This window comes from Cnephaeus nilssonii, assembly GCF_951640355.1.
Source record: "Cnephaeus nilssonii genome assembly, chromosome: 11".
NCBI classification, from domain to species: Eukaryota; Metazoa; Chordata; class Mammalia; order Chiroptera; family Vespertilionidae; genus Cnephaeus; species Cnephaeus nilssonii.
This window is the reverse complement of record NC_137082.1, coordinates 22,137,984-22,151,106: the sequence shown is the minus strand read 5'-3', so window position 1 is coordinate 22,151,106 and position 13,123 is coordinate 22,137,984. Positions and strand designations below refer to the sequence as shown.

Sequence of the window (13,123 nt, the reverse complement as noted above, 5' to 3'; positions counted from 1 at the left end):
AAATATGAAATTTACAACTAATGAGGATTGACTGTAGTTACCAAAATGACATATCCTTTGACCTCACAGTTCTACTTCTAGGTATTGGTTCTGCAAATATGCATTTATATTTATAAAAGAACACCTTTAAAAAGCTATTCATTGGCCCATCCAGCGTGGCTCAGTGGGTGAGTATTGACCTATGAACCAGGAGGTCATGGTTCAATTCCTGATCAGGGCATATGCCTGGGTTGCGAGCTCAATTCCCAGTGGGGTGCATGTAGGAGGCAGCCAATCAATGATTCTCTCATCATTGATGTTTCTATTCCTCTCTCCCTCTCCCTTCTCTGAAACCAATGAAACAAATATTAAAACCTGAGTTATCATTTATGACTAGAAAAAAAAGATATTCATTGAAGTAGTTTTAACTAGGAAGAAACTGGAAATATCTTAATTGCCCATTGTTGGGACTATCTATAATAATAAAAGTGTAATATGCTAATTAGACTGGACATCCTTCCAGAGGACCTTCTGGATGAAGCCGGGGCTGTGAGGGAAGCCTGGGTCCTAGGTGCCAGAGGGAAGCCGGTGCTGGCAGCTGGCGGAAGGAAGGCCTACTCTTGCACGAATTTTATGCATCGGGCCTCTAATATACATATAACTATAGTACTCAATTCAATGGAATACAACACAACAATTAAAAAACAAAGGAAGTAGCTCTACATACATGATATGGAACTATCTGTACTAAATGTTTTTCAAACTTTTGACCATGAACCACAATAAAGCAAAAAAAAAAAACAAACAAAAATAACAGCCCCACATATTTTCACTTACTATACACATTTTTTATAGCTAAAATTTCATAATACCATTTTATTAGCAATGCATTGGTATTCTACCCAATGCATTAAAAAGATTATGCTTGTGACTCATTAAATTGACTTTAGACCTCATTAATAGAACTTCAGTTTGAAAAAACACTAATCTTGCAAAATATATAGTTTATCTAAAAGAAAAGGTAAAGTGGAGGATGATTTATAGAGGTGTGCAGCCATTTTTGTGAAAGAAAATAAAAGGGCACCATAGATGAACATGTTTGCAAATACATGGGATCTCTCTGGAAGAAGATCTTAGGAACTGGCTGAGTCAGAGAGTTGAGTAGAGGGCAACCTATTTTTTACAATCTATCCCTTCTGAAACTTCTGAATTTTGTCCTGTTTTCATTCATGTCCTATTTTTTTTTTTAAAGAATATCCCTAGGAACCTCAATTACCCTGTTAATCTATATTATCTACAAAGAATTAATTTCTTACGTGTTTAGATTATGATATTCTGAATTACTGAAACTTTATGTAGTGTAGTAGGATGTTAGCATTTTTTTTAACTCCCGATTTTATTATTCAATTTATCTTTTCTATTTAAGGTAATCTTTGGTGGCTCCCAAGACCAGTCAGTTGGAGCTGGTTGTTGTTGGAAGTGGGTTGGGTTGGGGGACTGGGATGGGGGCAGGGAGACCATGCTCACTGGCAGTCCATGTGAGAGCCTGGGGTGTGGCAGGAAGGAGATGAGGCAGGAGCAGCAAGCAATCTGGGGATATGGGACCCACCTCAGTCCCCAGCTTCATTCTCTTCTAACGTTTCCCCATTGGTGGCATTATCTGCAGACTTGGAGGCTTTTTTTTTTTTTTTGCTTTTTCCCTTTTTCGGGGTTTTCCAACTTGCAGAACTCTTGAGGAGGGCCTTTAAGCTCTGCCTCCTGGGCCTTCAATTCAGACTTGTAAAGGGACCACTGGTTATCAGCATGGGGCCATTGGGCATGAGTAGAACCATAAATTTAAACTATGAGAAGGGGTCGACTCCCAGTCGGGGCACATACCTGGGTTGCGGGTTCGAGCCCCGGTCCAGACCATGTTTCTCTCATATCAATGTTTCTGTTTCTCTCTCCTACGCCCCCCCGCCCCCCCCCCCCCCCGGCTCCCCTCTCTAAACATGTCCTTGGGTGAGGATTAAAAAACATACAAAACAAAGAACCTCACTGCCTGGCTTCCCATCCCAGAGTTTCTTGCATGAAAAACAGAACTCTAAAACAGAACTGTCTTGGGCTGGACAGTTGCCAAGTCAGCTGCTGCTCCTTAGCCTTAGGTCAAATGGCTTACCCGAGGACATTTTGCACAGGGTTTAAGTTATTCCTTATTGAATAGAGATAAATTCATTGGAGATTTTCCCCCGTGGTTGTTAGGTTCTTTAAAACCCAATGGGAGTTTCATACAAGGATGCTTTACTATCCTAACATAGAATCCTTAAGATTCATATAATACTTGGCCCATTATGGCCATGAAGTAGCTGAGTTGGCTTGCTTCCCTGAAAAACTTTCACCTCTGCACTGTCCTGGGAGGGTTGGGGATTAAGTTCTATAGAACCCCAGTTATACTAAAGCCAAGGAAACAATTATCTTCCCTTTCCAAGGTTCACTCTGACTTGTTCAAGACTAAAGAAGGGTGCTGACTGAAAGGGAAGAGAGAGATGTGGGTCAAATAGTAACACAAGCAGCCCTGAAGGACATTTCTATTCTCTTCCTGTTTTATCATTTTATTGTATTAGAAACTGCAGGAAATAGGGGCCACTGGCTGGGGCTTGGAAGTTCTCTGCTGAAAAGAAAAGCATTCAGTAAAACATGTTTTACTGAAATATGATTTCATTCATTCAACAAATATTTTTTTAGGATTTATTACTGTTTGAGCACATGAAAATTGACTATAAAATTTGTCAAAATGTTTTTCTGAGTTTTAGGAGAACCAGAGTAATAAGAAGTACTTAATCACTAGAATTCTATTCATAAATCTTTGTTTTTTTTTATTTCAGATGGAAAACCTTGTGGCCAAAAAAACTACATCGTTAGATTATAGCTAGAACTATACTTCTTATGATGGAGAAGAAAATTATGGATGGAAATCTATTTGCAATTGTAAAAAGTAGACTAGTGATATTTAAGGGAAGAAAAGTTGTTTTAAAGCAAACAAAGCAAATTATAGCTACTTGTAATCAATATCTTGGTATTTTAAAAACAAAAATTAAGAAAAAGAACAACACCCCTCTCCCCTGAAAAGAAAAAAACACTAGAAGTATTAATTGGTAGCTACAAAATAGTCATGGGATTGTAAAAGACAGCATAGGGAATATAGTCAACCATACTGTAATAACTATATACAGTGATAGCTGGGCACCTGAAATATCAGGGGAAACACTTTGTAAAGTATGTGACTGTCTCACTGCTATGTTGTATATCTGAAATTAATACAAAATATGGCTGAATGCAAACTGTAATTTAAAAATAAAATAAAATAAAAACACAAATGCTAATTCTGAATTATATAAATCTCAGAGCACTACTTCAACAGATTAATCCAACTCAGTTGTTGATAAGTTGAAATAGCATGTCTACCTTAAGACATGATATTTTGCCTCTAAGAATAAATTATTTCATTTGCTTCTTTCTATCTGATCTCTCTCTATATAAAAGGCTAAGTGACCTGACTGTCCCACCGTCCGGTACATATGATGCGCACTGGCAATTTAAAAATAAACATTGACTCGCACATGCGCAATACATATAAAGCTCTCACTGGCGCCAATCACACACATGTGTTTCGATCTGTCATTGTCGATCGTGAATTTGGTTGACGCTTCTATTATAGAGAAAGGGCGAATAGCGATATTAAAATATTCCTTCTAATTAATTTCCTTTCAATGTGCACGAACCGTGCACCTGGCCACTAGTCCTTAAATAAGAAGCAAAATGCCAGCTTATCTCTTAAAATGAGAATAAAGTTGTAACAATCCCAAAGCACTACTGAGGCACTAAAGAAATGAGCTTCCATGCACAACACTGAACCCTCTTACACACCAACGTTTTAGTTGTACTTTAAAGGAAAGTTATTAACAGCAGATGAACATCCATACATGCCTCTTTTCCTAATAACATCCTAATAGCTGACTTGCCTTCTCTTTGAGGGTTATTTTTATGATTGTGTGAGCCCAGCAGAAGCCTAGTCATAAGAGCTCATGGTGGCATGTGCCATGAATTGGAAATAAGTGATATTGTTGGGGCCCCGAGAATGAAGTTCCTTTGAAGTGTTTGTGTTTCTACATGCTTGTCAAATTTTTAATGCCAGTAAAACCAAAAGACGGTTTAGAATTTTAACTTACAGTAAAAGGACATTTTATCTTTTTCATGTTCTGGGAAGCACCAATTCAACTGAACATTTTTAAAAAATTTTAAACTATAGCTAATTTTGGTAACAGTGACAAAAGTAGTACTTGATAAAGAATTTTGCCTGTTCTGAAAAGGGAGGGAGCACCACATTCAAGTTCTAATTGGCAACTGAAGAACAGTTTGACTTGATAGAGCTAAGTCTAGAATGATAAAGGAACTCATTATTCTTTTAGTTAAATATGTAAAAAACTGCAAAACCTCTCATAGAGGAAATCATATGATATACCATTTATGTAAAGTGCAGACAGGCCCACATGGGGCTTCAAACTTATGGGTAATGGGCAATTTCTTAAGCTGAATGGCAGGTCCACAGGTGCTCATTTTATTATTGTCCTTTATAACTTACAAATATATTACATTCTTTTTTTGAAGTTTATTTTTATTGTTGACACTATTACAGATGTTCACATTCCCCCTCTTTGTCTATGACCACCGCCCACCACCATAGTTGTCTGTGTCTATGGGTTATGTATATATGTTCTTTGGCTAATCCCTTCACCTTCTTTCATGCTGTCCACACACTCACCCCAGCCGTCCCCAGCCCTCCTCCCTGCTAACAGCTATCACTCTGTTCCACGTATCCATGACTCTGTTTTATTTTGTTCATAATTTTATTTTGTTCATTAAGTTCCATATATAGTAAATTAGATCATATGGTACTTGTCTTTCACTGACTGGCTTATTTCATTTAGCATAATAACCTCCAGGTCCATCCATGCTATTGCAAAAGGTAAGATTTCCATTTTTTACAGCTGCATAGTATTCCATTGTGTAAATGTATCACACCTTTTTATACACTCATCTACTGATGGGCACTTGGGCTGTTTCCAGATTATTGTAAATAATGCTGCTATGTCCCAGCTGGTGTTGCTCAGTGGTTGAGCATCAACCTATGAACCAGGAGATCACAGTTCAATTACCAGTCAGGGCACATGCCCAGGTTGAGGGCTCAATCCCCAGTAGGGGGCGTGCAGGAGGCAGCTGATTAATGATTCCATTCTCAATGTTTCTATCTCTCTCTCCTTCTCCCAACCTCTGAAATAAAAAATATATATATAAAAAAATAATGCTGCTATGAACATAAGGGTGCATATATTCTTTCCAATTGGCGTTTTGGAATTCTTAGGATATACAGGCAGTCCTTGGGTTACGTCGGACTCGACGTATGTCATTTCGTGGTTACGACTCCATTTCCCATTTATTTATAAAAAAAAAAAATTTCCGTCATTTCGACATATGTACATATGTACTTTATGTTTTTTATTATTTATTTACCACAAGTAAAGGTCAGGAATTGTTACCTTTTTTAAAATTTTTTTTTACTGTTTCACTTCATTACTGCTGTGTATGTGCTCCATGTGAGTGACGTAGGTGCTTATGTGGGTGGGTTCCGACTTATGGCGAAATCGCATTACGTCGTGCCGTAGGAACGAATCTCCGACGTAACCCGAGGACCTGCTGTATTCCCAGAAGTGGGATCACTGGGTCAAAAGGCAGTTCCATTTTTTATTTTTTTAGGTAACTCCATACTATTTTCCACAGTAGCTGTACCAGTCTGTATTCCCATAACAGTGCACAAGGGTTTCCTTTTCTTCACATCCTTGCCAGCACCTGTTGTTTGTTGATTTATTGATGGTAGCCATTCTGGTAGGTGTGAAGTGATATCTCATTACGGTTTTTTGTTTTTTTTCATTATGGTTTTAATCTCTCTGATTATTAGGGATGCTGAGCATTTTGTCATGTCTACTGGCCATTTGTATGTCCTCTTTGGCGAAGTATCTATGCAGGTCTTTTGCCCATTTTTAATTGGATTGTTTGTCTTCCTGGTGTTAAATTGTATGAGTTCTTTATATATTTTGGAAATTAACACCTTACCAGATGTATTGTTGATGAATATGTTCTCCCATACAGTAGGTTCCCTTTACATTTTGTTGATGTTTTCTTTCACTGTGCAGCTTTTTAGTTTGATGTAGTGCCATTTGTTTATTTTTTCCTTTATTTCCCTTGCCCTAGGAGATATATCGGTAAAAATATTGCTATGAGAGATGCCTGAGATTTTACTGCCTATGTCTTCTTCCAGGATTTTTATGGTTTCGTGACTTATATTTAATTATTTTATCCATTTTGAGTTGGTTCTTGTGTATCGTGTAAGTTGGTGGTCTAGTTTCATTTTTTTTTTTTTTGCATGTATCTATTCCATTTTCCCAACACCATTTATTGAACAGACTGTCTTTACTCCATTGTATACTCTTAGTTTTTTTGTCAAATATCAATTTGGCATACATTGATATCTAGGCTCTCTGCTCTGTTCATTGACCTATAGGCCTGTTCTTATGCTAGGACCACTCTGTTTTGATTACAATGGCCTTGTAGTATAGTTTGACATCAGGCATTGTGATACCTCCAAGTTTGTTCTTCTTTTCTCAAGATTGCTGAGGCTATTCAAGATCTGTTTTGGTTCCACATAAATTTTTGGAATATTATGTATAAACTCCATTGTCAGCATCATGAACATATTCCTAGACTGCAAGAATCTGAGTAAGGTGAGAGTAACTTCAAGGGAAAGTAAAACTTACCATGTGTGCTCACCAGATGATCAGGCACTGGCTTAACTGTGGGCCTCAAATCTATTTAGGATGAAGGATTCCAACATAGGCTTATCACAAAGGCTGCTGGTCAAATAGCCTTTTCACCCTCTTAAGGGTCCCTATACCTCCTATTCTGAATTGCTTAAGATTTCCCTTAAATACATGGAGTCTGTTTCTCATTGGTCTCCATGCTCACTGCTTCCTACTAATCACTCTAAGGCAGGTGCCCCTGAAGTTCACAAAGTCTGTCAGGCTCCCAACAGCAGAGTGAGGGCAGGCTACATGAGAGAAAATGTACCCATATAGTGAGATTGGCCTTTTACGCTACATATTTGCATATATTCTAATTACTTGTATTGAATCACAAGCTTAAAACGAATGTGTATTTATTTATACTATTATTAACCATACTATATACAGTGGCCTCAATAAAGCACTTCTATAGTGGCCTGGAAAGCACATGTAATTGTACTTTAGCAGGTAAAAATATATTGGTTTTTCTTCTCTAAAAGCAAGGAAAATTAATTATTCTCAGCTGTTTCATTCCAGGGACAAGCATTTGCTTTGCATTAAAGCAGTGATTTGTAGGCTAGGCTTTGCCAGCATTTTGTGATCTGGGGGGTGGGAGGTGGGAGGACGGGTGCTACAAACACATTCACATCCAAATTGTCCTTTTACAAGGCTGTTTGTTGGGGCTGTCTTCTGCGATCCATTGAAACTGTCTCCAAACGGTCTTCTTGTTCCTGTGCACTCATCATTATCCAACACTTTCTACCCATATTGTTTGTTTTCGAAAGCTTGTGAGGTTATTTTATGTGACTTTTCATTTTTCTAAAAGAGTGGCCAATTTCTTTCAAAATTTCTGCTAAATTATCATTAAGGATATTCCATTTGGTGCTTAATTTATTCATCTATTAATTATTGGGAGCCTACTATGAAGGGTAAAAGTAGAAAGCTGTCCTCAAATGATTCACAATCTGGTGGTACGAGTCTTATAAGGCAGTGGAATCTTCTAATAATTGAAAAGATATTTCAAACCCCTGTACTGTCCATGTGAGTCACTAGGGTTCACTATTCCTTTGAAATGATTGATTTCAGAAAAAAAGTTAAGAAGTGCTGGCCTGGAGGGAGGAGCAGACACTTTAATACATAACTAGGATGTGTCATGGTGAGTGCCAACTGCATGTTGCAAACAGAACACAAGGAAGGAACAAATCACCTGGGAGAAGGGCTTCCAAAGGATTGTAGGAAGATTCCCTTCTGACCCAGGTCTTAAAGAAGGAATGTAATTGGCCCAGGGCATTTTAAGCAACAGTGACAGCTTGTGAAAGTTACTGGGGGTGGGGGGTGGGGGTGGGGGATGGGGGGTTGGGAATCACCCTTTGGAAGAAGACTAAGCAATTTGGAGTGGCCAGAACTTGGGGCTTTGCAGATGAGTGGAGAAAAAGTAGTCAGAAACAGCACTGAAAGCATGTTCTGGGGTCATATGAAAGAAGTGCATTTCCCATTAAGTTAAGTAGTTCCCATCTACCTTGTAGGGAAATGAGCAACTGAGGTAGGACTGTGAGTGTGTGTGTGTGTGTGTGTGTGTGTGTGTGTGTGCAACCTCATTGGAGAAATAAAAGTAGAGAGCATGAGAGTGATAAAGAATATATATTTTGGTTTTACTAGAGGCCTGGTGCATGAAAATTCATGCACTGGAGGGGGGGTCTCTCAGCCCAGTCTGCCCCCTCTCATAGTCCAGGAGCCCTCAGGGGCAGGAGGCAAACCGGTGATCAGGGGAAGGTGACGCCTCCATCACACCTCTGCTGCTGCCATTGCCAGCAGTGCAAGCCTTGGCCGGCCCTGGTTACCTGAGCCTCGGGCATCCCTGGGCGGCTGGGCAGCCGCCATCCAAGGCTTGCCTGCACTTTGGGCCGGCCCTGGGCGGCTGGGGGGCTGAGGGGACTAGGGGACTCCGGAGGCTGGCGCACTGGCGGGGCTGAGGGGACTGGGCACCGCTATCTTGTAGCTGTGGGCACCGCCATCATTGAAGGCATGGCAGTCAATTAGCATATTCTCTCCTTATTGGCCGTGGGTGCCGCCATCATTAAGGGTGTGACAGTCAATTAGCATATTCCCTCCTTATTGGCTGTGGGCGCCACTATCTTTTGTGATGGCATGAGGGTCAATTAGCATATTCCCTCTTTATTAGATAGGATAGGAAGTTATTTAACATTTACTTAAACACACAAACAAACTAATTACATATACTTATACGGCTCTTGTTTTAACCACTATCATCCCTCTGATCCTGGGATTGGTGTAGCTCTCTAAGTCACAGTTGGGTCAGGTTTTCTTTTTTGCCCTTTCTGCTTCAGGACAGTCTGCTTTTCTCCTAACTTCACTTGTTTTTCAGACCATAGTTGGGTTCTCTATATAGGGAGAAGTCTGGTGGCAGTATGGAAGTGGAAGATGAGTAGAGGTGGGAAGGAGACAGTCTGGAAATGAGTGACTAAGGCCTGCAAAGTGGAGGGCACTGATCATATCTGTCCCAGAGGCTCCAAAGAAAAGAACCAGAATTCAGTGATGCATAGTGAAGTCTGAAGTCTGAGTTGCCTACAGATGCAATAGAGCATCCTGATTTGCCATTGTAGATTGATACACAAATTAGAGGACCATTTGGCAGTGAGAGGATTCAGAAGGTTTATTAGTTATCTATTGCTGCATAAATTATCACAAAAATGTAGCCGTTTAAAACAACAAACATTTATTATCTCAGTTACTGTGAGTGAGGAATTAAGGAGTTTCTCATGAGATTTCAATCAAGAAATCTGCCCAGGGCTACAGTCATCTGAAGGCTCACACTCAGAGGTGAGGCTGTTGGCAGGAAGTCTCCATGCCTCATTGGGTGTTGGAAGGAGGTCACACATTTTTGCCACATGCTGTGTGAGTGTCCTCACAAGATGGCTGTTAGCCTTTCCCAGGATGAGTGTTCCAACAGAGACAGCAAGGAGAAAGCCACAATGCCTCTTTTGACCTCTCCTCAGAAGTTCTCTCAAGCTCCATTCTGCCGCCATTTGTTTGAATTTGTTTACTTTCTATAATTGAAACTTTGTAGCTTGAGTGGAGGCTTAGGCCTGGCAAGGGCAGGTGGAAAGCTTGGCTTCCTCTGTTACCTAGGAAACCTTGCTCGCTGTGGCTGTAGCCATCTTGGTTGGGTTAATTTGCATACTCGCTCTGATTGGATGGTGGGCGTGGCTTGTGGGTGTGTCGGAGGTGTGGTCAATTTGAATATTTGTCTATTATTAGGTAGGATAAATGAGAAGTCATGGTCCAAACATGAAGCAAATTAAGTTGTGGCCTGATTTGGGGCAACTGATGGGGTGCCACACAGAAGAATCCACCTGAGCTTCACATTTGAAATATTCTCATTTTGCAGGCAGAGGTTTATGACAGACACTTTCCTTATAGGTATAATCCTCCACTACCGGGATCTGCAGTGAATACTATTTACACAATCTTGATACTGTCAATGCTGATTACTAATTGGCACTGTTTGGAATCAACCTATCATCAAAGATAAGTAGAGACAAGTATAGCTACAGGACAGAATGTAAATGTTCATAACCATGACAATGATGGTATGGTTGCTAGAGGTTAGGTAGGGTTGGGAGTGAAAGGAGGAAAAAGGAAAGGAGCACATGAACTTTCCTATTCTTACATAGTTTAAGGGGTGAGGGATAGTTGATTATATAAAGTTGATGAGTCAAGAAATAGTGTGTTAAAGTAGCAATAAAATTTAAAAATATAATTTCAAGCTAGAGAAGAATTCTAACAAAAGTCAGGAGGAAAGGGGAGTGGAACTGGTGTGAGTTGTGTTAATCTCCCCCCACCCCCCCACCAAAGAGGCATAACTTACTGACTAATCCAGAAATAGAAGCATGAATACATCCCACAGAGTGAAGGTGTTTCCACAAGAATAACCAGATCCAGAGACTGGTGGCTCTAAGAATGGGGCGGCAAAGATGGCTTTTCATCTCCCTTCCTATCCTTCTGTACCATGTTTGCTTTCTTACTACATACTGAATATACATAACTTTTTTAAAGCCAAAAATGTAAACATCCATGTAGTTTGTAGCATCTATGAGTTGATACTAGTATTCACTGAGTTTTAGTAAACCTCACAAACATCAATCCCTCTAGTTCACTTTAACAAATATCACTTATTTCATAAATTGACCCTACATTTCATTCTTCTTAAGACAGAGAAAATTACTAACTTGCTAATAAAAACTATTTAACATAAACAAAAATTCTATGATTTATCCTTAAATATGCATTTCTATTCAATACCACCAAAAATACCTTACAACCTTCAGGATTAACTCTAATGGGCAAGAGTCCAGGCTCAGTAAAGAACTAACCCTCTGTCCAGATCAGTCCATGAAGCAGTTTTAATAACTGTCCTCCCAACTCCTCATACCAAGGGTTATTCTGAGTCCTTTTGGAAAGCCCAGCTATATCCTCTGCATATTCTAAGATCAAACTCTCTACTATCTAACTGGGAAAGATATTCAAAGGATTCAGCAATGATTAAGAAGCAAATGGTTAATGTGCCCTAGTTTAACAAAAGGTGGCCATTTATTTATTTACTAGAGGCCCGATGCTTGAAATTCTTGCAAGAGTAGGCCTTCCTTCCCCCGGCTGCCGGCACCGGCTTTCCCTCTGGCACCCAGGACCCAGGCTTCCCTCTGGCTGCCGGCAGGCACCCGGGACCTGCGCTTCCCTTGCAGCCCCAGCTTCGTCCAGAAGGTCGTCTGGAAGGACATCTGATCTAATTAGCATATTACACTTTTATTATAGATTGGTTTGTTTTTTAAAAGGTGGACATTTTAAAAAAAATTTCCCAAAGCCAAATCAGTATCCTATATAATAAAAGGGTAATATGCAAATTGACCATCACTCCAACACACAAGATGGCTGCCCCCATGTGGTCAAATATGGCCGCCCCCATGTGGACACAAGATGGCTGCCACAAGGTGGCCAGCAGGGGAGGGCAGTTGTAGGCAATCAGGCCAGCAGGGGAGGACTGTTAGGGGTGACCAGGCCAGCAGGAAAGGGCAGTTAGGGGCTATCAGGCTGACAGGGGAGCAGTTAAGCGTTGATCAAGCTGGCAGGGGAGTGGTTAGGAGGTGATCAGGCTGGCAGGCAGAAGCGGTTAGAGGCAATCAGGCAGGCAGTCATGCGAGCAGTTGGGAGCCAGCAGTCCTGGATTGTGAGAGGGATGTCCAACTGCCCGTTTAGGCCTGATCACACCCGGATCAGGCCTAAACGGGCAGTCGGACATCCCTCGAGGGGTCCCAGATTGGAGAGGGTGCAGGCTGGCCTGAGGGGGACCCCCCGCCGTGCACGAATTTCGTACACCAGGCCTCTAGTCAAGTATAATAGGTAGAAAGAGATTACCAAAAATATGATGAGGTTGGTGGTCAGAATCCAGGTGAAGAAAGAGGCCCTTTATATAAAAGTGCTTTTTTTTTTCCTTTGAGAAATGAGGGAAGAGATTTTATGAAAGCTCTTTGGGCTTCTATAGAGAAAATACTGTTTACACTCAGAAGAAATGCTCAGTCTTCTATTTTATACTCACAGAACCTCAGGGTATGAAGAGACTTGTACTATAACAATCCACAACAATCATACAACATAGATCAGGTATCACCCACACTTTCTATAAGGAATTTGATACAAAGGTCTGAACTACCTGTGAATTACCTATACTGCTCATATAAAAAATACTTAGAGAAGAATGGATAAATACAGACTGGAATATCCATACAATGAAATACTATACAACAATGGAAATGAACAAACTAATGACATGTGTAATAAGATGGATGAATCTAACAGGCTTAAGGTTGACTGACCACATCAGACACAAATAGTGCACATCCTATGATTCCATTTATACAAAATATAAAACCAAGCAAAACTAATCATGGTGTTAGAAGTCAGCATAGTGGTTAACTTTGGAGGGGGTAGAGACTGGGAGGGATTACAAGGGGTGTTCTGGAGTTGTAGTAAAGTTCTATTTTTTTATATGGGTACTGCTTACATCGGTGGGTTCACTTTGTATCAATTTGTCAAGCAGTTGCAGCTATGATTTGGGCACTTTTCTGCATGTATGTATACTTCAATTTAAAAGTCAATAAAAAAAAATAACATACAAGGCTCCCTGCTAGTTTATGTGGGGCCTTTATGCAGATTTTTCTAAATGCCCCCTCTGGGTGGATGAATTAGAAAAA

At 40.2% G+C, this 13,123-nt stretch overlaps 1 protein-coding gene across 6 annotated transcripts in view; it reads right to left on the bottom strand.

Annotated features, from left to right (window-relative positions):
* Positions 1–13,123, bottom strand: part of TASP1 (taspase 1) — a 249,769-nt gene that overhangs the window by 39,884 nt on the left and 196,762 nt on the right. The gene's annotated exons all lie outside the window — the stretch shown is intronic.